General features: G+C 40.3%; 1 protein-coding gene across 2 annotated transcripts in view; it reads left to right on the top strand.

The window, feature by feature from the left end:
- The window catches only part of LOC116061637 (pro-neuregulin-3, membrane-bound isoform), a 410047-nt gene that overhangs the window by 256875 nt on the left and 126492 nt on the right, over nt 1-26680 (top strand). The gene's annotated exons all lie outside the window — the stretch shown is intronic.

Raw genomic sequence — 26680 nt, 5'->3', positions numbered from 1 at the left:
GTCACTAACAAACGCCAAAGGCACCTGACCAAGCATCACTTTTTAATCCAATGGGAGTGAGAATGTGTTGGGCTGAGAGTAGTTGTGTAGTAGTTGTGGTATGGTTGCCTTGTATCTCGCCGAGATGAGACTTGTTAGACTTTTTGGATTGGATGCTGTTTGAATATGATTATTCGATTCAAGAACATGTTTAAAGCTATTTGGACAATATGAAATGTACCTTTATGTGTGTTTTTGCTGTGTGCTCACACAAGAAGTTTTTTATTTTTTTCATTTATCCTTTGTAAAAAAAAAAAAGGGGGGGGGGAAATGTACTTTTGTTTTTGGTCATGGCATGTGTATACATTTGTTAGATTAGGTATATTCGATGTGACAATTTGTGTTAAAAGTACACGCTAAAATGAAAGAATGGTGAATGAATCAAGGAATAACACTTTAGTTAAGTGGTTTTTCATCCCAAATCTATCTTTTGAATATCAATCACTCATCTCACTCACTGTATGTTTGTGAGGTGGCTCTGAAAAAGTTTGCTTGCTCCTTCAGGGAGTAGGGTAGCTTTGTTACAATGAATTTTAAGAGTGAGTCATTGCAATAAAAGTCATTCAATTCAAAGTTTTAAAACTAAATAAATCTATTTCTCTGCCATTGATCTGCATGTTCAAACATCATAATTTCTCCACTAAGATCATTACACATTTTTTCCATCTTTTGCTATCCTGCAACTGTGCTGGAAGCGTATTTGGAAAAGTATTAGTAAATTAATGTTTGTTTGGAACATACCAAACATACGGATCAACAGCTGAGAGGTGGATTAAACAGATAATGTTAGAAATGTTTCTATGGAGATTTTGATCCATAGAGAGGTTTTTTTTCCCATTACTCTGCGTCACTGTTAGAATCCGTAGTAACTGCTCTAAATCTGTGTGTATGTGTGTGTGTGTGTGTGTGTGTGTGTGCCTTCTTTGTCCCAGATTTGAGAGTAGAGCTCATGGGCACTTAGCCTCTTCAAATGTGGGGCCCTTTACTAATTAAGTCCCAGAACAACTTCTTCCCAATCTAACCGCGGGACTTCCACCCGACCTGTTTTTCAAAGGGCCTGTTTTGCCCCCCTGGGGTGCTAGTATTCATCTGTATACGTGCACAAGTGTGTACAGTGTGATTGTGTGGATGATGATGATGATGATGATGAGGGTTGGGTTTTGGCTCAATAATGCAAGTGAGACAAAGTTGAACACAAGACGCAATGATGCCAGTGCACGTGAACACACATTCAATCATGATGTGCACACATGCACACAGGCAACCAATGTGTTATCACGATACTTATGTCACAATGTGATATTATTGCGATTTTAAACATATTGCGATATTCTGTGATATATTTTTTTTATCTTTTTTCCATCTTCAAATTATGTCCCTAAAGGAAAACTTTACTACTGACTACTGTCAACATCTGCTATCTAAAAAGATACATTTCTCTGAAAAAAGTGATTTTATTATTCTAATACCAAAAACTTAAATTCTAATGTGCAATTTATATAATAAAAGATCGATACGTTGGCATCCCTGTATTGACACAGTAATGCCTCGGAAAATATCACGATAATATGCTGTATCAATTTTGTTTTCCCACCCCTAGTTTACATGAAGACAAGAGACCAGAATCCTGGAAGAAATCCAGTTACAGAGGAAATGTGTTGATGTTTTTAATTAACTGTAAACTTTTTTAGGTTTGGTATGAAATCCACTTGCATGCTGCAGGATCAGATTTCCTCCCTATCCCTAACTTTATTTTGGAACTATATTTGTTTGAGTTGGATCAAGTCCTTGATATGCTCTAAAACCAACACAGACTGGGTATCTGCATACAAGTTAGCGCAGTTGTAGGTGCATATATTGCACTAGGGATGTGCAATTTCTCAATATTATATCGCTATCGTGATATGAGACTAGTTATCGTCTTTAATTTGGGATGTCGTAATATGGTAAGTCTTGTCTTTTACTGGTTTTAAAGGCTGCATTACAGTAAAGTGATGTCATTTTCTGAACTGTTCTAGCCGTTCTATTATTTGCCTTTACCCACTTAGTCACTATGTCCACATTACTGATGATTATTTATCAAATATCTAATTGTAAAGATATTTTGTAAAAACACCAATAGTCAACCCTACAATATCGCCGCAATATCGACATCAAGGAATTTGGTCAAGAATATCATCATATTTGATTTTCCCCATATCGCCCAGCTCTATAGTGCACCCAGTCTTACAGTTTGGGCGGCACACAGACTATGCTTATAGACATGACCAAATGAAAAATCCACACAGTTGGGTGGGTCTGCAGCCAAAGTATAATTTGGACTTTAGTGATACAAGATACTGCTCCCTGTGGATTTTTTGTTTTTGTTTTGTAGGAGCAAGTGGACTGACAATACAGTGAGAAGAAAGGTTATTTGGCAACACAATTAGGTTTCTGCACCAGAAAACTACCTGCGCTGAGCAGGTTTTTCTTATCCCCTACCCTGATAGAAACCGTCTCTTGTTTATATGTAATTTAAGAAATCATATTACTGTTCAAATCAGGCCGGACAACTGGTTCCTTAAGCAAATGCACTAAAAGACTCAACAACTTTAGGGCCCTATCTTGCACGCAGCGCAAAGCCCGACGCAAGTGTCTTTGCTAGTTTAAGACCGACGCAGTTGTCAATTTCCCGTCCAGCGCCCACGTCGTTTAAAAAGCAAATGCACCTGCGCCCATCTTTGCGCCCATGGGCGTGCTGGTCTTACAGGGAGGTGTGTTCAGGTGCATTCTTGCATTCAAGTGATCGCCCCATTGACCAACAAAAACCTGGTCTAAAGTCAATAGCGCAGCATTTCATTGTTATTTTAACAGCATTTTAGTAAAATGCTCCTAGGCTCGTGCACAGCGCTCGCACACTATGCTTGTTACACACACACAGGGAAGCGCAGCAGCACACACACATGCAAAAGATTACAAATAAAAATATTACGGTGCAAATCCGCCATCATAACAGTAATGCGCCAAGGTCCAAACGCGCCTGGCTTTTAAAGGGAATGGGAGATGACTCTCTAATTGGTTTATTGCATGTTACGCCCAAAACACACCTATGAATTAATGAAGTAATGAAGACACTAAGTACAACCTTTTTGAACCATATTTTTTTCCGCTGTCAAACTAGCAAAAGTGGATTTGGACAAGCCCTAAACGCACCTGCGCCATGCGCTTCACGCCGTGCACTTGGGTCATTAAAATAGGGCCCTCTGTCTGTCTTGTGCAGTGTTCAGTATATTGTCCGCTGTGTAATCCAGTCAAAAGTCAACCGAAATCCACGGCACGCAGTCTGTTCTTTTATTTCAGAAAGTGATGATAGTTGAAAGAGAGGAGGGGAGGCAGGATGAGAGAGGCAGAGAACAGAGAGAGAGAGAGAGCAGCAGAGAAAGTGCGAGGTGTAGGCGGACGAGGAGTCGAAGATGGGGGAGGGCTATTGCCCTCCTCCCATGCTTGCTCCCGTCGCTATGACAACATAATCTGTGGACAAGCGTAGCTGTTAAAGAGCGAAGGTTTGCGATGTACTTTACACTGTGAGGGCCTTGAACACACTGTCTGTGCATGTTAATGTGTGTGTTGAAGTATGGAGGAGAGAAAAATGTGCACCGAGTTGATCTCTACTGCTTAATCGCGTGGCAATGAGCTCTCAAAATGAAAGACATGGACCATCAAACAATATGACATCCGCTCTTAATTCCAATAACAGCTGGTGTGACCATGCTGTAAAACTATGAAGTGTGTTTTCGCTTTAAAATAACATTTAGAGTTTAGAAGGGGTAATATTTGCTAGTTTGGAAGTTAGGAATTGAACTAAGGTAATGACTCAGTCTGTTTGGAATCAAATCCTTCGTACGAATATTTTATAAACTGATGCACTTTCTGAGTGAGGCTCTTAAGTGACTAAAGGCTAGAAAATAAATGCTGAACTTCTACAATTAACCATAAAAGAAAAAAGAGAGGACACATTGTGTTTCAATTGACATGCTGTTAGACATTAATTTATCCTCATTAACAAAAGAATGACAAATTTCACCCCAGGCACAGGATCAATGCATAATCTGATTCAATTTGTGTTTGCAACAAATTGAGACAAATCAGGTTGTAAAAGGGTGATCATTTGTGGCATTATTTGTCACAAAATTAATCACTTTTTATTTGCGAGATGAAGCTTGATCCTTTTTTGCAATGATTTTTTTTCCTTCTTTTTTTACAAAGAGTCTTAACTCAAGTATCAAGTGCCATTTTCTAACCAGTTGTAAAACAAGCGCCGAATGTCCCCCAGAGCGCTGTTTAGTGCTGTCGGTGTGCGACGGTTGTGTTTGTCAGCCCACAGGGATGGATGCAGAGAGGGAAAGGACTCAATGTGAGTCATAAGGCTTGCTCGTTCTCTCTCACACACACAGACAAAAAGACATGCACGTGTGTGTGTGTGCACGGGCACACACATGCACACACACCAGTGCTCACTGCTTCGGGCAACATTTTCAGGCATTCAATCATTAGTGCTCAGCTAACCAGTAAATTAGTCACTCTGCTAAGATAATATTTTCAGAACATGGCAAGAGGCCAAGGCATTCAGTTATAAAAGTATGTGATGCTGAATTTGATTAATTACTTCCTAAGTTTAGTGGGATTTTCCCGAAAAAGAATAGAAACTCTAATTATAGTTTACTGGTTCAAATAATGGCTACTTAAATATATCCCCTTCACTACTTGCATGAAGTATATACTCTTACTCTCGTTTCGATCTTTACTTTTATATTCTGCGTCTTGCGGTGGCTCTCTGACTAACTAATCCACAGTTTCTTAATTGTCTCAGTCTCTCTGTTGAGCCCAAGGACCTGGGGATTTAGCTTTACCTCTTCTTACTGGACACTGTTTATTTAGTCTGTCTTTCAAAGGTGCGATGGATTCGATTTCTGGCCCGCTTATTATTCATTTCCTCCTGCCGGTGTGACTGGGCAGAAAAGGTCTCCCTCGGTCTAGTTAGAAACGTGGGCTAGCTGAGCCCATCTCATCGGCCTCTGTCAGAGGCTATTTCAGAGCAATAGAAAGGCAATCTCACCTGGCAGGTGGAGGTAGTGGGGGTTTGAAGGAGATCCCTGCAAAGCCCCGCAAATGAGACCTGGGTCTGACACAGACACTCTCTAGAGGGCAGAAACAGATATATAGGGTTACACACACACACACACACACACACACACACACAGTGTCAGAGTTTCTGTGCTAAGATGTTGGCCCAGACTGTGTTGCAGGTCGAAAAGTTGACCTCTCACCAACTGAGGGTCTTTTTCAGGAGGATATTGTTAAACCCTCCTGCAAGTCCAAGGCTGACGTTTTTTTTTTGCTGCTGTAAGGCTTCATGTGAGAAATGTGGGTTTAATCTACACCCTTTCATTGCACACATATCTTAAATTAATCAACAGTATCTGACTCAAGGATATTTGTGGTAGAAATGATAAGCAGCAATAACAGCTTAACAATTTTGCTTCATGAGAGCGTCTAACAAAGGCTTGAAACAAAAAGCACTGCTGCCCTCACTGACATTGTGCATGCCCAGCGTGTGCTTCTCTATCTGCTTGCTATTCATCCATCTTCCTCTTCTTTCACATTATCCACCTATTTCATCACAGATTCCTCCTGCTAGAGTGATAGGGACTTCTGTACGAGCGTCATATTTTACAAAACAACATGTCAACATGTCTCCCGGCAACTCAATTGAAAGGTTAACAACCCAAGTAGAAAGAGCTAGACAAGTGTTGTGACTTAAATAGCTAGAAAAACAAAGATAATCAAGTAAATCACTTGACAACAATGGTTCCTGCACAAGGTAAATAACAAGGAAGGTGGGGGGAGGTTGTGCAGCAAGCAAACCACTTATTTCTAAAGTGTAATCCTCCTTCCCTCACTCACTATCCTCCTCATCCTCCTTCCTGTCTCGCTGGACTCCAGTTCCTTTCCTGGGTGACCTTAGGCTTTTTCAAAGCGTTCAGCCACGTACTAGTGCCACCAGACTGACTTGGGCCTCACAGGTGCAACGAGCGGCTGCTCAGTTGAAAGCATAACATTGCCTTTCCCGCTCATACACACATACACACACTGCCGAGCCAATTAACCAGAAGCAGGCATGCAATTGAAAACATAGCAGCAATAACACACATCTAAGCTGCCAGTAAACAAGGAGATTTAAAAAGAACAGGCACCTGAAGCATCTGGAAGGGAATGACCGCATCCCAGTGCCATACTAAATATTCTTAATATTATTATATATGTAGCCTATACAATATTCCATAGTATATATGTTTTACAAATGGAAAAGAAAATTATACAACTTGTGCATCAACGGGCATTGAACTGTGACTGTGCTATCTTCTGAGAGCTGGTTGTCTAACCCATGTCCGAAAAGCTTCTACTTTTCAACCAAAATTTCACCCAGATTTAACTAAGACATCCAGACATATTTTGACAGCCAAATCATCAAATTAGTGCTATTAGGTTGTAAACATACTACATACTGAAAAACTGTATGTAAATATCTAATAATTAATATTCTAATAAATAATAAGAAATAAACAAGAGTGAGAAAATGTCGCTCTCCAAGGTGCTGAATTCTCCAACAGTCTCTGGGCATTTGGAAGGGCACTCTATGCATCCCCTCACACAAAAAACACACACATGTGAGTGTCTGTCACCCCAAGAGACCCACAACATCCCATCAGTGAGCATAACAGGAGTCAAGGAATATATAGAGAGGTCAATGCATTCTGTGCATTATTGTTTCTGACAGCAGGAATCTACCTTGACAGGGAAAAGCCTCTGAGATGGGTGTGTCGAATGCTATCTAATGCTATATAAAGTGGTAAACAGCAGTGTAAAGGTGTATTATCATTACAGGAAGAAAAAAATCTACTCAAGCCTACTTTTAGAAAACCATCTGGTTGTGGTTAAAATAGAAAACAGCTATTTTTTTCACTCGTTCTCTCGCTTTCTTCCTGTTTTTTTTCGCCCTTACCCTTCCCTCCCTCTCTCTTTTTTCTCTATCTCTGTTGCTCCATCGATCTCGCTCAACCCTCATCGCCATCTGTGCAATAATAATGGCACACCAGTGGGAGTTTGACTGGTGTCTCTCTGACAGTAATAAACAAGGCTGATGCCGTGGCATGCTTTCGAGGTGGGAGAAAATTAAATAGATAAGAGACCGCATATTGTGGCACGAAGGCGCCGCTTTCGGCAAGTGAATCCTCCAAGACACCAAGAGGAGCACTTAGCATGCCTGGGAATAGACAACAAACGCTGGGAGAGAGCCAAGGAGGGAGGAAAATGAATACAAACCAGGAAACAGCCGATGAGAGGGCTTTTTTCTGGTGACATGGCGACTGAGAGAAGTTGAGTGTGAGCGATGGAGGCCAAACATCAGTATGTCCCTCTGAGGCGATTTAATTAGCACACAATGAAGGCTTAATGATCTCTTGGCAGCTCAGTCAGGGTGTTACATAAAAGGAAGTCATTGCAGTACAGAGAGATCAGCCATCATCTTTCTGTTTTTCATCATCCTCAATGTTTTCTATTCTTTTTCTAGCTATCTGAGCTACATCTTGTGCTTGAATAGAAAAGAAAATGCAACAGTGGCTTGTGATCTTGCTTTAAAGATCCAGATTCAGAAAACTTTATTGTCTGTCATGACAGAAAATCATCTTAGACGTGGCTTAGCATACTGTGCAAAAACAAACTCGGACAGTAAACATACAATAACTTATAAAAAATAATTTACCTTCAGAACTGCCACTGTTCATCATTCTAACTGCAATAATTATTATGAATCATATTTCTCTATGTCTGTGTATCTGTGTAAGTGTCTGTGTCCAAACCGGCAGCGACAGATGCCGCCCACCTAGAGCCTGGGTCTGTCCCAGGTTTCAGCCTAAAAGGAAGTTTTTCCTCGCCACTGTCACACCAAATGCTTGCTCGTGGGAAATTGTTGGCTCTTTGTAAAATATAGAGTGTGGTTTAGACCTACTCTATCGGGAAAGTGTCTTGAGATAACTTTTGTTATGATTTTACATAATGATTAAAATTGAATTGAACTGAATTGAATATAAATCAACATACGTTTTTTGTATTTACAATTAATTGAATGACTAACTGAACCTACAGAGACTACATTGACAGAGCTGCCGGCCTCTTTTAGCCCATTGTTTTTGGTTCACATTTGCCGTTTTGGCTCATCTCATTGCTCTCATTAACTCATGTCAAGCAGCAGCATGCACCCAATTCCAGCAAAATAGTTCTGATTACCCCACTGTACATTACCTGCCGAGTACTAAATGGCAGAGAGAAGTACACTCATTAGTTGGAGAAACACAACTCCAATTCTAATCTTGCTATTTTTTGCTTGATGTCAAAATAGCCATGTGTTTGCTAACCATAAACCCAATATTTCTATCCAACTCTCAGATTACACAAAGCATGTAGCTCATGTATCCCTTTGTATATCCAAACCAGACCATGAGGACTCTCAAGCAATTAAAATATGATCATGTGGACCCTCTCATGGGCAGTGCACTATGACTGTGCACCAATTTGGGGTTTAATTCTTAAGTATCCTGTGTGAAACAGAGTTTATAGCTGTATGTGCATGACTTTTTGCTCTCTATGGAAACGCAAAGGAGCGTTTATATTTAATTAGTGTGTCATTTCCTATAATTGTTTGAGTTTTCTCAAGCCGACTTCTCAACACCATTTCCTAGGCACTCCAACTTCTCGCTTGCCATTGATTTGTATTGACATCTTTGTTAGTTTTAATTAGCAAGATTTAACAAGATTTAATCGTGCAATTGCATTAGCTCACTCAGTTTGGTAAACAGCACAGAGTATCCGATTAAGGCTCTTTCACAAACATACACATATACAGTATACTGTGTGTGTGTGTGCGTGTGTGCGTGGGTGGAAGAATACTCAACTCTCCTTATGACAAACATGATGTTGTAAATATGCTGATTTGGGAAAAGTGTGACGGCTCTGTCAAAGCCGTCATGATAATTCATAGTATAGGACTAGAAGCTTTTGTCTGTGGTTGGAGTCTGCGGTGTTATGTAGGTGTAGCAATGCACACAGTATGATTTTGACATAAAGTGACAGGAAATAGATAATTGGGATGTGCACTGCAGGTGATAATCCTTGAAAGCTTTAAAGAATTGTCAAATTCAACACTGTATAGGAATATTAGTACTGAGACTAATTACGATCATTATTCACAATGACGGTCTCCTGTGAATGACTCTCACAGCCTGTAGCATTTGGAGCCTGCCTATGCCAACTGCAGGTTCTAAAAGACTGTTTGATAAAGAATATCCTAAAGCAGTCAGATAAAATACAGTATTTTAGTATTTTAATTTATGGTTTCTTTATGATTCTACAGCAGAGATCGCATTAATTCTTGGCAGTAAAAATATCTTTTGCACAACACCAATAGTGGCCATCAAAGAATAAAAATTGCATTAAAATAATAAAGTTGGATACAAATAAAAAACAAACAGTATTATGTCAACCAAAGTTTGTTGTACCGAGAGAAGCCGTAGATAAATACATTTTTACTTTTTCTATATTAACTTGCAACATGAATTAGTGTGCTTGTTGTGAAAAGAAACAAACTACAGCAGCCATTTTGTATTAAGGTTATCGTTGCTGTAGACTTCCTGATAAACGCCTTTTGATTGAATAGTGTTTGAATATTGCAAATTATAGTAGCGACAGTATACTATCAACGTAGACCTATTGTGATCATGAGCACTTTATAATTTCCTCGGGAATTTATTAACACCTTGAAATACACTTTTTCTTTTTTCCCTCAAAGGTTTGAAAACAAAATCCTCTTAGTCCACACTGTCGGCAGTGTTACTTCACTGTACAAAGAAGCTTTTGGTCTGAATGAAATATGAAAACCCAAGACTACATGTTTGTGTGGTTGCACCATGCCATCAAATGTCAATATTCTCATTCTGTGGGCCCCCAGATAGCTCAGTTGGTAGAGGGGGCGCCCATATATAGAGGTTTACTCCTCGACGCAGCAGCATCCAAATAAAGGCAGAAAATGCTCAAAAACATAATATATATATATATATATATATATATATATATATATATATAGTTAATAGTTATATATATATATATATATATATATTCTCATTCTGTGCATCATTTTACACAGTGAAAGCGGTAGTAGGGCTAGTAACGCTCGTTTCTCTTCCTGCTATGCTTTTGAAGTGAGTGACAGCCAGGATGTACTTTATTACATAAATCAGTGATACAAATCAGTGAGCTGTGATACGGGAGCTCATTTATATTCCAACACCCACACAGTCGGCTCATCTTTAGGATGCTCATAATACATTTGGTCATGAGTATTTTGAGGTGTGCTGGGAGACATAATACACATGCACACGTTTGACAGCTTTGCCCAACCTGTCAGTAATGCCCTGAGGAAACAGAGAGGGAGAAGCATGACCTTATGGTGAGAGACAAAAGTGAAAGGCAGAAAAAAAGAGAGAGAGAGAGAGATGGTGTTATAGGGAGTGTTTGGCACATCAAAAGGGTGAGTTATATTCCAGCATAATTCTCTATGATGATGCACAAATACACACCGGATGTGAACTGCACAGTAACATTACTCAGCGGTGAAGCCCAGGAGGGTAAGCTAAGGAGATAGGGAGAGGACAAAGGGGAAGACAGCAGTGAGGAAGTAGACATACAGTAATTTGGTGGTGTTCCTAATCAAGGCATCCCTTTCAAGTCAGCAGGTTTGATGTGTTAATAGGATGCAAATGTATGCAAATGATCGCTCCTTTTCCCTCCAAAACTCTGACTTGCATTGCGTTTGCATTGCCCCCTCCTTCAGGATGATGAACTCTCAATAAAAACAAAGAGCGCGCACAGAGAAGCACTATTTTTTTTTTCAGGACATAAAAATGAGGAAACGTTTTTAAGCTGGCCACAAAGACACTGTAAATTTCGACGCCTACCTTCGGGAATCTTTCCCCAGCGACTGAACTCTGGCACAGCGGTGAATTTCAGCAAGAATGAGAGGGAAAATAAATGTGACCGTAAAAAAAGAGGAAGACGCAGAGTAAAATATATATTTACATAAAGGATTGCTGAGAAAAGAAGAGTGACAGAGATTGAGAGAGACAGAGAGGGGGAATAACTGAAGACGAGCTGTGTCTGCAATATTAAGCAGGTCTGGAGTTCCTGTGCTACCTGGGAGCTATACCAGCCCACTGATGTATGGGTTTTGTTTTTTCACTGTACTGCACTTCACTCAGAAATGGCAGCGGCGCCTGGAGCCCAGACATGTATGTTTCCCACTCTGACTAACACGAAGCAGCTCTCCGTCAGTGTGTTTTCAGAAGAACAGGGCTTGATTACACACACGTGATCACACACATAGCGAATGTATCCTCTTGCAAGATAGCAAGGCACCCACACATGGATGTTTCGCAAATGTAACAAGGGCTCACACACAATCTCTCCATACAGCCGCTCCCTCGTGCACCTCCTCCTCCCTTAAGTGTTCATGAATATTTCATGCTTTCCCGATTCAAAATCTGGTCAAGGTCACTGTCACGTTAGTCTATATCCACGACATTCAACTTCCGCCGGGTTTCACATTTTTCGTTTCGGCCGGATGTCCGTCACCTTCCGCTTTCTTTGTGTTGTAATTCTAAACTCTGGTGGATTTATGAGGACTATGGTTAACTGCTCCTCAGATCTCTGCAGATTAATCTGAGTTTTCTGTTGTATGACTAAAACAACTTTTGAACGTACACGTTCCACCAAAACAAGTTCCTTCCCGAGGCTATTTTGCAGCGGCACCGCGGCTCTGCCCGGTGCTTAGCGCCGCCCAAGACGTTTGTGATTGGTTTAAAGAAATGCCAATAAACCAGAGCATGTTTTCCTCCCATCCCGGAATGTTGTGTGGACTAGCCAGACCCTCCTCCGTTGCGCTGTGGAGGAAGGTCTGGCGAAGCGAGACTACTGTCATGCTGACACTCAGCTGATGGACATTTCGGCATCTCCAACTAGAGGCCCCGTAGTTGTCCTATTGGGCTGCCTTTTCCCAATTACTAACAATTAAATCTTACCTGAAGCCCAAAAATCGCCTGTTGAAATGCTCTTGTTCCATGAGTTCTTACTACGCCTTTCAATCCCTTTTGAGGTATTTCTTTTTTTCTGCAAAGCTCTTAAAATAGTTGTTGATGTGTTTGAAAAGTGTCAAACTTCAGCAATCTCTATTCACTGTTGAAGGTTGTGACTTATGGTTGAAAGCTCTGGGAAAAGCTACTATTCCCAACGTCTCCATCCAAACTCTAATTAAATAAAAGTACACGCTGTCCATTTTATTTGAACAACCTAATGTGTAAGTGGTCATGTAACACAAACTCCCATTAACAAAAAGAGTGGTATTTAGAGCTATTAATATCCCACAATTTCACGTGGTGTACTGTTGAGACTTCCATTTTAAATACTGTGTTATTGCCACAGATTATAATGCTTGTGACGTTATAATAAACCAGAAATATACGTTTGCCAATATGTAGAGGACTTGCATTTTTCTTTGGTTATTAGTATCAAGAGACTGAGGCAGGAAACAATACACGCTTATTCTGCCTTTTGGACATCATTATATTGTATTATAATTTCAAAAACGTAACTGGGTCTTATTAAACAGTTTTTAATCTGCTGGTCACAATTGCAACGAACAATGAACACATATGTTGTGTTTACAAAGTATGCCACAAATAATCTTAGGAAATGTGCACAGTGTGGGTGATGTGTTCATTTAAGGAGTCAAATTCCTGTAGCCTACTCACAATGCAGGGAGAAAATGGAATTCAATGGCATACATTCCAACACATATTAATAGCAGCAATACTTTTAGAAAAACATCATGTAACATTGTATTGTTTTTATAGAATCGGTAGGAATAAAGAAATATGTCATTTGAGTTTGGTGGTGGTGGCGCAGTGGATATGACACATGCCTTTGGTGTGGGAGATCTGGGTTCAATTCCCACTGCAATACATCAACCAATGTGTCCCTGAGCAAGACACTTAACCCCTAGTTGCTCCAGAGGCGTGTGGCCTCTGATATATATAACAATTGTAAATCGCTTTGGATAAAAGCGTCAGCTAAATGACATGTAATAATAAAGTTTGAGTCATGAAAACTGAAACCTGTCGGCTTCATATATATATATATATATATATATATATATATATATATATATATATATATATATATATGATTACTAGCTGGGAATGATGACGAATGCTGAAAGAATTTGTCTCAATTGAATCGTTTAAATTAATTAAACATTCTAAATGATTTCTAATCAGTGCTCCCTCATTTGCATATTGTATGTTTGTCATTGCATATAATGGTTTCTTAGAACGTGTACATGAGGGTGTGAGAGTTAAGTGTGAGCGTGGGGGGTTGTGTTTATGTGTGTACATAAACACTGCTGGCTATAAAAAGATAATCATGTGCTGCAGAAACATAGCCAATAATGGAGCCAATATTTTCTTTCTTTTTTGGTCTACTGCGGGGCTGTTTGTGCCTGGCCAAGAGTGACGAAGGTATGTCAAGGTTGCAGCCCCACAATGCTTTGCTTAAGGCTGAGCATATAAGAGTCCTTCCATCTTCCAGCTACAGTCATGTGGGCCTGCCATAGGTTGAGTCCAGCATCTGTCAGCAGATCATGATGTACTGTAGGTCTGCCTGACATCCGATTGTCTGTCTGTTGTCAGCTTGTTATGTAAGAGAAAAGTGATGGAGTGAGTGAAGGAGGAAGGGAGGGAGGTAGGTGTATTTGTGTTTGCCTTTGCACATCTCTCAAATGTGAGTGAAAGAGACAGTATCTCCAGAGCACAATTGCCATATCTAGAGGAGAGGAGAGGAGAGGAGAGGAGAGGAGAGGAGAGGAGAGGAGAGGAGAGGAGAGGAGAGGAAGTGCATGGGTGTGGGGCTGTGGGGAGATGATGGCAGTGATATTGATGGATGCAGACGAGCTCTTGTGACAAAGTCTAGCACTTATGTCATTGGAGCGCAACCTGTCACAAACACACACACACACACACACACACACACACACACACACACACACACACACACAAAGGCACAAACATATACCAGCACACATCCTGTAAACATTCACTTATAGAAAAATAGGAACATGCATGCACACAGGCGCCAAAGTCAACACAAAGTACACATGAAGGAATAGACAAATATACACAAATGCTAGGTAAGTGTTTCAGTTGCAGTGACTCACTAAGACCTTAAGACCTTACCTTAACCTTAACCTATATCCAAATCCCCCAAAAGCTCCTTAGAGAGATAAGGACTGAGGATCAGCCAAAGTGTACTCTATACCCCCAAAATGTCCCTTTCCAATGGTATACAATTGACGCTTTACAAAGAAAGAAGTTCAAGAGAAACACACTAACACAAAAACAACACGCATAAATGTGTTACATACTGTATATTAAATGTCACTGAGTGGTGTTTACCTACAGTGACATCACTGTACTAACTGTTAATTTCACACTGTATAATGATGCACTGTTTACTAATCTTCATTCTAGCCGTTAGAATGCAAGAAATCGAAGTACAGGTTCAGTCAACCAGTTTTGGAACTATGCTTCCGGTGACAAATCTGCAAAATGTTTTCACTCCAACCAAGTCATCCGTTATACTTGTGTCATCCATCATCCATAATTGCTTTATAATTTTAGCTCCCCCATTTCAGTTTCACATTGAATTATGGGACAAAAGCATCCATCAACTCTGCTTTTCAAAAATCAAACAACTTTAGTCTGCATGCTGACATCTTTAAGTAACTTCCTTTTGTCAGTTCCTTAGTGGGAATGCTCTGCCAACTGAAAACCCGGAGACAATTAATATGTAGTATAGAATTGGGACACAGCTGCCGAAAACACCCCGCTACGACTATTTAACAAGGCTGTGTTCCTTTCTGTGTGTACCTAAGCTGTTTGGAGACAGAAACCAGAGGCCTATTAAACTTTGCTTTACCCTGCATCGTATGCATCATATTTTTTCATATGTACAGTGTTTCTCTTTTTGCTGCAGCGACTTCATTGGATATCACAACAGTTAAAAAGTACTCTCCTGTTGATGTTCTAAAACATTTCACACACTGTACCTTTTATCGTGTACTCCACAAGATGACTTCTGAAGCTTTATTGGCCGATGATTTGAACATGTTTCAGGTAGTTTTCCCTGTGATGGTTCCTTTCTGACCAACTATAACGACGCTGAAGAAAACAATCATGTGAAGTAAATAGCTACATTTGTAGTGCTTTTAGCAAAAGCTGAACTAACCTTTTGCTCAACCAATTCACATTAAACCTGTTAAAACCTGTGTTTGTCTCCCCATCCCTAACTGAACCACGGGAGAGAGTAAAACAGGAGAACATGAAAAGACGTTGAAGCAACATGAGGTGGAGGGTCAAAGACTTTTATCTCCTGCAGGCACTCAAAACAAGATTCATGTTTAAAAAGAAAAACACCACTTTGAGTTCAAAATCCAAAATTGACAGATTTCATTTCTACAGTCCATGCCCGAGGTAGTCTGGCTATCACCAGACCAAGCTCAATCTTTTAAGATTGAACATTAGTCTGGGGAGTCTGCTCTGTATTTTCTACTGCACAAAAGGCGTGATCAACAGGCATAGTTCAAATGACTCTGTATGCAATTGGATAGTCCTTCAACCAATCAGACCAACGATCCGGGTGACGTAGCAGCGACAGCGGCATCAACGGGTTGCTGCGCTTAGGTGGCCGGCTTGTTGAATGTAAACAAAAAGCTGCTTGCCACTGCTTCTCTATCGTCATCGTGTTAAACCCGCCAATAGCGCCAGGTGGATAAGCCAGTTTGTGATTGGTTCCGGCAGATTTGTAATGGAAGCAGGTTAGAAAAATGTACAGGTTTCCAGCCTGAGCTGCAGGGAGAAATCAAATCGGCAGCAGATCAGGCTGGGTTTACCCAGTCTATGCCCGAGGCACAATTAAGATATTTTGTCTAATAGTAAAAGTGGAAAAGCAAACACATGCTCACTGATTCAACATTTCCCATGTTAACCTTGCAGAAATAAAATGTTTTTTGCATGAAGTTTTTCAATTCCGCTCAGGCGAGCGTTATCGTGTTGCTAAACAAATGCCCAGCTGGTTCCCACTGAGCACACATGGGATCCACGCTGACTTAATTAGCAGCACTGACATGCCCCATTCTGATTTTGTTTTAATGTATTTCTGCATTGGGCTTAAAGTGAATAATTTGTAAAGGCAAAGAGAGTGCTCATCAAACTTTCATTCTCAAATGGAGCCCCGGTACTGGCTTTGCATTGTGAAACGGCAAAAACAAAGCCCCCCGAAAAGTCAGCGGTGAATACAACCTAAACGCTTTGATGTGCTTTGGGAATGAGGGAAGTGCCAAAGAAATAACTTTTACTATTAAGGCTTTTGTTGAAGGCCCCAGTGGTGGAACTTGCTAATTACGAAATGTTCAAAAAACGTTACTAAATATAAAGAACTTGCAACAATTCAACACTTAGAATGTTCCCTGCGGTACGTCATGCTGAGAAATTGTGTTCTTGACACAACTTGACATTTGACTTTGGCCCTTTTCTTAAGGTGGAACATTATATACTTCCAGGGAAAGACCATGCAGCATTTTGAACAAGGCTATTGAAAAGTACTCAAACTGAATCATTTATTGTAGTTCCTGTGTGACCTTCCAACCTTACCTCCCTTTTACTGAGTGATTTCCTCCTCCTTCCTCTAGTTTACTTTCTCGCACTCTCTGTCACACTCCTGAGTTAGAAGAGGTCTGGCATTTTTATGTGACACAGCATCATGCAGAGCAAACCGAATGTCAAAGTAGGAAGGATAAGGATCTGAGTGTTGAACAGATTCACAGTGTCCAGAGCCGGTCGGGATGTTTGCTTCAATGTCGACGTGGCGCTGAGCCGCTTGATTCAGGAGGCGGCAGCGAGCTAAAGAACAAAGTGAAGGTTTTATTAAGGTCACAAAGTAACTTTATACCTCCTCTATTAGTGTACGGCAGGCTGGCTTATGGAGATACAAAGGGCAGATCGATCAGCATTACAGATGGAGTCAGTGGAATTAGCTTTGATATGTGTCATAAATCAGCTGATCGCGACTGCCGAGCTCGCAAGAGTGGCTGCTAATGTCTCCCTGTGTGATACTATAACATCTCTTTGCTGATATAATGTTATAATGGCACACACGCTCACACACTCACATATGATGTTTAGAGATTTACTGTGAGCTCATTATTTTTTGCAACTTAAGACGCTCGTTCCACTTGCCTTACATTAGATAATTATGCATCCATATATATATATATATACATACACAACAGATTATAGCATATTTTCAAACTTTGTACACTACTGAGATATAATTACTAAAAGCTTATAGGGATGGTAAATGAAACATAAACAAATGATGCAGGGTGGTGGATTCTTTACTGTACCTTAATAAATTCTCAGAGGAATTTGGTTCTACATTTCAGTTCTACAGCTGGAAGTAGCTCTTTGTTTTTTTAATTGTGTTGTACTGTAAGAACAATGGAAGATACATTTGAGCTGCATTGTGCAAAGGCAAATCTATTGTTGTACTTTTTTTCACGTGGTTCGTAGCTAACTGTGTGCTATTCTGTGTCATTATTTACTGGTACGCACTGCACTATTTTGTGCTTGTTTATTATGTTCTACATATGATTGTTATAAGATATGTTGTTTCATTGTGTTTTAGGATGCCTTTGTTTAACAGCTGGCCACGGACAACAGATGAATGCCCTCTGGTTTCTTTACAGCTGTTTTTCTGTTTATCAATGAGCATTGTCCCTGTGAAATAAAAAATAAAAAAACAGCATAGACGCACATCACACATCTCTTTTGTGCTGAGTTTAAAAATAATTTTCTAAATAAACAAATAAATGTTCATACTCACACTCATAATTATCTTCACAAATAAGAGTATATAAATAAGAGAACATAGAAAAAGAATTTGAGACCATTTAACTTTGGTCTTCAAGACCATTATACTAAGGCTATTATTAAATAAATGGCAGACAGCTGCATTTACTTCTTCTGTTTCATAGTTGCATAGGTGCCGGTTCACATGGTCCAGACCAAATAAACATGGAACTATTGTTCTTTTTAGTTCTAGTTTTTGTGTTCACACACATTACAAATGAACTAACAAATGTGAACGTGAAGCCATTTGACGGCGCAGAAATGTCCCTCACACACATGCAAACTCACAGTGTCCAGCAACTCAGACCAGACGAGAGCAGGGAATCATAAATATGTATTCATATGGGTAAATATGTGCAAAGAGATCAGGTTAGTATTTAATCCAGAGGAGAGCAGCAGAGACAGTGAGTGTGGATATGTGTGTGTGTGTGTGTGTGTGTGTGTGTGTGTGTGTGTGCGTGTGAGAGAGAAAGTGAGGGGTTTAAAACCTACATCAGGTCAGCCGGTCACTCCTAGAGAGCTAATTAAAGAATGAAGACCTCGGCCAAGTGCAGCGCTCAGGGGAAAGAACAGGACATTTGTTGAAGGATATTGTGTTATGCATATCTATGTGAGAGTGTTTAATGGTAAAATGGATTTCATGGGGGATGAGACAGACTGTTCGCTGGTTCCAGCCAATGTAGTTTATTATTGTAGACAAAGCAGATGTTTGTATTTTAGGACATCATAGTATATATTTCCATATATGGCATGCTCTTCTTTGCTACCATCTGAAGTTCACGTCAAACTATAGCATGATATGCAAGAGAGCTATTTGCAGAGCTATTTAGATATTTAGTCCAGTAATGGTGTGTGGTTAGTCTGTAAAGGGCACTTTTTCTGGGGTACCACCATTAATTATCAGTGTGCTTAGTAACTGTTTTTGCTTAGATGGAGTCGTTTGCAAAAATTACGCGAAACATGCAGCAAAGCAAGTTGACACGACATAAAGCAAAACGCCCAAAGCGAGATCAGAGGCACATCTGACTACTCCGCCCCCCCCCTCATCCCCCCACCCCGAAAATATTGATGCCGGCCCCTTCAGAGTATAGTAAGTCTCCTCTGATTGAGTCAGACGGCAATGTTTTGCCTTTATTCACCTCTCTAGAGATTGTGATAAAATAATGTCAAATATGTGCAAGCCCACTCTGCCTGTAGTGAATGGTGCACATACTACTAGTTGTTTTCTTTCATTTCAATCAGAATTCTTAGAGTTTAGGTGAACTAGGGAATAAAAATGTCTCTCCGGAAAATAATTTGCCCAGCCTTGAATCTACACAGTGAATTAAGTCATCGCCATTATTCACACTGTAGGCTACTTTCCTCACTCAAGAGCTGGAACAGATGAACCTGCCATGGGGAGAGGCCCAACATGCTGCCAGGTACAGAATGCAATGGAGAGTGCTCATTGAAGCCTTATGTCCCATAGGGGATGAAGAGGAGTAACAACTTTCCTCACTGCAGGCAATCAAGCAAGACTTTGACTTTCTGTGTACATAACATCTATTCTTACACACGGAAACATACAGAGGTTTTGAAGCTGACCACTGACTTTTGTGTCTTCATCTCAAACCAAAATCTTGATTCTCAGCAAATGTTTCTTAACAAATGAATTGATTGCAGACCATCCTTGTAAATGTGGGATAACCTGCAGTGGTTCACACAGTCACATTGTGGGGACTCACCTACCTTCTGGGGACATACAATGGATCCTCATAAGGTTAATCATTCATGTTAGGGTTAGGACTTGTATTTCAGGTTAAGCTTAAGGTTGTTAGGGTAGTTAGGCAATGTAGTAGGTTAGGTCTTACGACAAAAAACAGTTCACCCACTCACATTGTGGGGACTTTCCTACCTCCTATGGACATGACCTGGATCCCCGTGAGGTTAATTATTTATGTTAGCGTTAAGACTTGACTTGGTTCGTAGGACAAGTACAGGCAATTTAGATGATTTAGCCTAAAGACAAAAAAACTGTTTGTACAGTCACATTTTGGGGACACACAAGCTAACCATTGCATTTTAGTGACTTTAGACCTAGACTTCCATCCACCCATCCATCCATCTTCAGCCGCATATCCGGGGTCGGGTCACAGGGGCAGCAGCTCCAGCAGACTTTATTGAGTAGTGTTAGGTTTAGGTCTGGGTTTTAGTCTTGTTGTATTTGTAGTGTAGGGCCACACAGGCCTGCCGTCAGAGGGAGTCAAGTCAAAGGGTACAGATTACCCTCGTCAAAGGCAGAGGGGGGGGCATGCAAAAAGTCTATGATGGAGTGGGTTGGATAAGGCCAAATTTGATAAAAATGTTGTCCCCCTGTCCATGATTCCTGACGGCGGGCCTGGGGACACATACACACATTGTTTTCAATGTAAGCCCAAACACCTGTGGCGACTTGACGCATGTCATTGCGGCTTGGTGTGCGTCTTGGAAACGCAGCCATCCTATTTCGATGACATCGATGAGCGTCAACTCACACCATTTTCACATTTAGTCCCCAGACCAGCACATTACGAATACTGTGACTTGAGCATTTCTCATGTCAGCAGGCACATCATGTGAGTGCTGCAGGTGTCAACTGACTAGCATAAATTGACACAATGTGACATGATGCAGCTGGTGCATGTTGTACCTAAGTCTTAAATGAACATGTGAGATAGCAAAATGTCCTGAGAAGTGACAGAAACGAGTGGATGTTATGAATACTTTAGATCTACTGAACCATGTTTGGCTGTGCAGTGATATTCACCGCACATATGTCGGTGAGGGGCTCACTTCTCTGCCTTTGCAGAATAACACACACCTTGTTGCTCTTTTGCCTGCATGCATGCTTGTGCATTAGAATGCCTGTAGGAATGTGCCTAATGAGGATCAAGCAACTTTTTTTGGTTTAAAGGAGATGGTTAATGTTTTAAATCCAGTTGAACATTGAAGACAATTAGCAACAAGTGAGAGAAATGTCCAAGCATTTCGGGTCATTTACCACTTTTTCCAATAATTAAAGTGAGATAAAGAGTCATCTAATGTCCATGAAATGTGGCACAGCGAACTGCTGCACAATGTTGATTCCAAAGACAAAAAAAAGTACCTGAAGAATGATTTTAAAATACTTTAGGAACCACACTTCACGTATTTTTGTTCTTATAATGGAACCATTACAGGTGAAAAGCATAACATAATGCATCTTTACAATTTTTCAGACTTTTTCCAACATATTTTTTCTGTAGCTGTTTACTGTGGTTTACTATTATTAAAAACGAAATGATTCATTCTCCTTCCATGATGACACAGGTATGTTTATGAGTCATGCTCGTCACGGCATTCATGCCAAACAACCACACCAAGAAGAAAGGAGTCTTCCTTTCTACAACTAATCAACCATTTGCCAAGCTCTCTAGTCTACATTTAATTTGACATGGAAAAGAAAATTAAGGGGAGCAGGAGGCATGACTGCAGTGACAGCACTGTTTGAATTCTTTCTCAACTTTCACACATTATCCTCCACTAAGTTCTAACAGGGAAGCTGAAGCCATACAGCAACAAGGTTAAGTGCCCGGGTCTCCCTAAAAAAAGATGAGCCTCTTATACTGCCTGAGACCATGAAAGACTTAAATTACTCTAAGAGCATCGGTATCTGTGGTATGAAATTGAAGGAAATTAAGACCTGAAGTTAAAAGCCTATGTGGTGAGGCTGGGTAGGCAGAGATTCACTAGACCAGTGGAATGATATCAGAAACATTGTGTGTCTGTTCTTGTGCAGTTGTGAGAGCGGGCTTGCAAGCCAAAAGTGAACATGTAGGATGTCCAGGGTTCACATGTTTGAAAAGGTGTTTATGTGTTGCGGAATAAAGGTGAGAGAGAAGGACTGGTTGTTCAGGAGGAATGAGAGAGAAGGACTGGTTGTTCAGGAGGAATGAGAGAGAAGGACTGGTTGTTCAGGAGGAATGAGAGAGAAGGACTGGTTGTTCAGGAGGAATGAGAGAGAAGGACTGGTTGTTCAGGAAGAGAGAGAGAGAGAGAGAGAGAGAGAGAGAGAGAGAGAGAGAGAGAGAGAGAGAGAGAGAGAGAGAGAGAAGGTCAGAGAGTAATTAGGCTTTTTCTGTCAGACCACGGAAACTGTCAAGCCTTGGGGATAAAAAGTGATTATATGGGAGTATCAGAGTAATTGAATTCTGTTGCAGAACCAAGAGAAAGGATGGAAAAGGGAGGCAAGACAAAGAAGAAGAAAAAAGCATGGACATAATATCAGCAGAAGCTTCCAGTGGTCTTTTCATTATTTCAATTTTCAATTTCAATCCAAACAGATGCTGATTCATGACACAAAAAAGACAGCAAAGCAGGTGAAAATGAACCTATATGATGCAATTCTACTATGTGTTCAACAACACAAACATGTTATTACTCAGTAGTCTGCACAAAATATTCTGTCATCTTCCTCTGGTTTATGAGCTGCATACAAATATATGGACAGATGTGTACTTTATGCCAGAATATATGCAGTGTGTCTTAGGTCATATGTTTTGTGTGACACTTAATGGATGTGAAAATGGTATAACGTGAAAGTGACACACAATCACAGCATATTAACACTAATCAGTCATGGTAGAGATTCTATCATCTGTCAGCCATTTTATAGCAGCAAGAGCAAAACAAATAAGTAGATGGTGTCTCTAGGTAAAATGTCCTGTGAGGTCTGCCTTATGAGTAACTGCACTCAAAGTGCAATTTTTTAAAGAGTTTTTTTTTTTTTTTTTTTCATAAGTACAGAAGAGGATTAGGGCCACATGTAAAAACATGTATTGAGTTCTGAGTTTAAAGTCAGAATATCTGAGATTAAAGTCAATCTCAGAATTCTGACTTTTTTTAAAGTCTAAAAAAAATTGTTTTTAATTTTTAAGAAAATTCAGAATTCTGACTTTATTCTCAGAATCCTGACTTTAAACTCAGAACTCAAATACATTTTTCACATGTGGCACTGATCCTCTTCCGTACATAAGCAACACATTGTAAATTCTGTACAAGAAAAACATCAAGCTGTACCATTTTCAGCTAGCTCTTAACAATGGTTTATAACTGATCTAAGCATCGATAAATGATTTATTAACTACTAATAACGCCATTAGTAAAGTATAAACCATTTAAAGCAGAGTCTTATTGGACAGCACGACACACTTAAAGGTTATTTTCCTAACTTTGCAACAACAAAATCAACTAATATTAAACAGCAATTATGATTAGCCCTAATCACCCAATTGACAAAACAGAAGACCTCATCATATCATATGGCCTTATATAAATCCAATATTTGTCGTATCTGTGCCAGTTCCAAATTAAATGTTACAAAGCTGGATAAGTGCCTCCGTAAAATGCACCCTTGTTGCATATTTGGGCCTAAGATGCCTTTTTTCTTTGTTTGTTTTCATAGAGATGCACATTATCAGGAGGCAAATGTCCCTGATGGCAGATTTACGGCGGTATTGGTAAAGGTTTTATAGGTCTGTTAATCGCAGCTCAGTCCATAGACTGTCTAAATGTGTAAATAAGACATTGATCCCCCCTCAGAGTGAGCCCCTTCAATAAATATGCCTAATGAATTAGTAATGAGAGGAAATAGACTTAGAAAGGAGGAATGTGGGGAGGGGAAGTAAAGGGATGAATACTAAGAACAGCAGGAAGGAATGGAGAGCACGGGGGGGTAGAAAAGGACATGAATGCAGTGGTGTAGTCTAATGTATTGTAGTGGGTATACTGTACTATGGTGTAGTCTACTGTATTGTAGTGGGTATACTGTACTATGGTGTAGTCTAATGTACCCAGTACCTGCATATCACATAGACTACACCACTGCATGAATGAGAGGAAGAGAAGCAGAAAAAGAAGTCTTCTATCATGAGACTGGAAGTGTTGCTTCTATTAATTTGTAATTCTCTTTCAAACCGATAAGTATTTTTAACTGTCATGCTGCACATAAGTAGCAATATTGCATACAGTCTATGCAAATTATTCCCTCCCTTCTGCCTCCTTTTCTACTCCTCCTTTCCCTTCACCCTTTCCTCCCGTCCGACTCGCGCGCCGTTAGGAATTGAAGCTGATTATATGAGTATAATTGAATCTCTCTCATATGCACCGCATCCATTTCTGCTGCAGTGCAGCGATCGATAGAGCTAAGGCTAATTTAATATGCACTTCATCACCCTGCTCATGAAACACTTTATCGTTGTCTGCAATTATACACTCGCTCTCACTGTCACTCCCGTATAGTCATATAAACTGAGCCCTGTGCATATCTGTGCATGTGTGACTTTGTATCACGTGCATAAATCCTAGCTTTGTGTGAATGTGTTCTATTTTTTCTTTGTTGTATTTATGTCTGCAGAGCTTCCTGGAATGCAAAAGTAGTTTATGGTATAATAGCTCGCAAAAAAATGGTAGCACTCTCTGTTGATAACACCGCTCTCCTCCCCTCCTTCCTCTCCTGCTTTCAAATTCAAATATTCTTTATTTGCACGATGGGAACAAGACATTTACTGCAGCTTATCAGCGCAGTATTTCCTCTCTCTCTCGTGTCACAGTATCTTTCTTGCTTAAACTACTCTAAACCCACTATATTAGTTTCATCTCCACATGAGCTAATCAGACAAATCTCATAATTGTTTTATTTGCCATTCTGTTTCAGATGTTCTCTTCTCTTCCAGTTATTATGTGCATACTTGTCTTTTGCCATTTAAATTGTCATTATTCTGCTTGCAAAAGATGTTTTTGGGCAGCGTGGTGTGCAATGAAAAACAGAAACCATTTAAAATTTGGAAAATGTGGGGTTCTTGGACAACGATGTGGCTCTCTTGAGGAGTAACCCTCTTTTCTATTCCTATCTTACTTTGTATTTAGTTTAATTATGTCTCCACAAAACCTTGAAATTAATGAAATCACTTACAAATGAAGGATTCGTGGGGTAGGATTCCTCTTTCCTGCGTCTTATCTCAGTATTGCATGGCTCAGCTGAACTACTACGAAAAGGGTACTGGGCTTGAGTTGTGTGTCACCAGTCAGGATATGCTATTTCACTTAGCACAAGTGCCAGCTTTTTTTGCATTTACAGCTCCAGCTCAAGTGTAAAGATTAGGGACGGAAGGGATTTTTGAAACATATTTCTGCTTTATTAGATATTACACAATGGAAAGTGACATGAAAGAGAACATTAGCAGTGGACAAAGGTCATGAGGACTATTTAGTACAAAATGTACCAGGCACCTCATACAACTGAGCTGTGAGAATGCCTGATATAGAAGAGGCCTGGGTCTTATTCAACACAGGCTGGTTTATGTAAAGTATCTGGCAGGCTTGTGATAGTTTCAGACACTCATTGATTAAATTACTGTTGACCAACAGTTGTTGCTGAGTATTCCCCCAGCTGCTCCCTTACAACCTGCTACCTTACAGCACCCACACCCAGAAACAACTGCTCAAACCAACTCCCCTCTGACTATACAGTACATTACAAGGCTTTGAGAGGGACCATTTAGCCGTTCAGCCATTGTGTTGTATGACAAAGAAAGTCAACACAAAAGCATGTGTGAAAAATAAGCACTGTCCATGGGAATATAGAGGACAGAAAAGTGGTGGCTTTTTCCAAATAAATTAAGAATTGCATCTTTTAAACCCACATCAGACATTACCAGTCTAATGGCTGCTTGGGCAAAGACTTCTAAAGCTGAGCTTAAAAACATGGTATTTCTTTGAAACAGGCTTTGTCCTCCAGATTCACTCTCACAGCTATTAAAACAGCCAGGAGCCCCGAGAACCGCAGTAAAGCCCAAAGAGCAGCAGATGCCCAGGGAGCAGAAATTGAGTTTGGTGCTAACCATTTTTATTAGATTAAAAGCTGTAGGCAGTGCAGCTTTCACAAAATCACAGGCTTACGTCCCATAAGAATCCAGCCATTTCAAGGAGATCTACACAGCCCTGAAATGTCAACTGCTATGCATGACCCATAGATTACCATGGGTTTACAATTTCATTTAGAGCATCCAAGGTTGTTTGCAAAATAATGCCCCATATACATTCCTCAGAAATCAATCTAAGCAGTTGTGCATACCTGTCCCAACATCTACCTGTCATTGAGGTGTTTTATTCAACTGGTATTTGTGTGCATGTTCTTCATGATAAGAGCGATCAAGTTGGTCATATTGCAGTGATTGCCTGTAGCAATTTATATCTCAAACCCCTCTATAAAAGATAGCCTCGCAGCATCACCACCATCAGTACACAGGCAGTGTGAGATGCCCAATGTGACCCCAGCGTAACCGTTAGCCTCTCTGATAAGCTCAATCTCCCCAGCCAGCTGGATGAGTTGACCCCAAGCGTTGAGGCCGATACAGCAAGCATTTGATAGCTTCAGAGAGGTCAATAAATCAAATCTCAGCTGACTGACCTGATGAGGTCCTTCGGGGGGGGTTCATGGTTCACGGACAAGCTTGGGCCAGAGGCAGCCAGGAGAA

This window comes from Sander lucioperca, chromosome 15, assembly GCF_008315115.2.
Source record: "Sander lucioperca isolate FBNREF2018 chromosome 15, SLUC_FBN_1.2, whole genome shotgun sequence".
In the NCBI taxonomy this organism is placed as follows: Eukaryota; Metazoa; Chordata; class Actinopteri; order Perciformes; family Percidae; genus Sander; species Sander lucioperca.
Note: the sequence above shows the minus strand (reverse complement) of the source record. Positions and strands in the feature narration are given on the sequence as shown.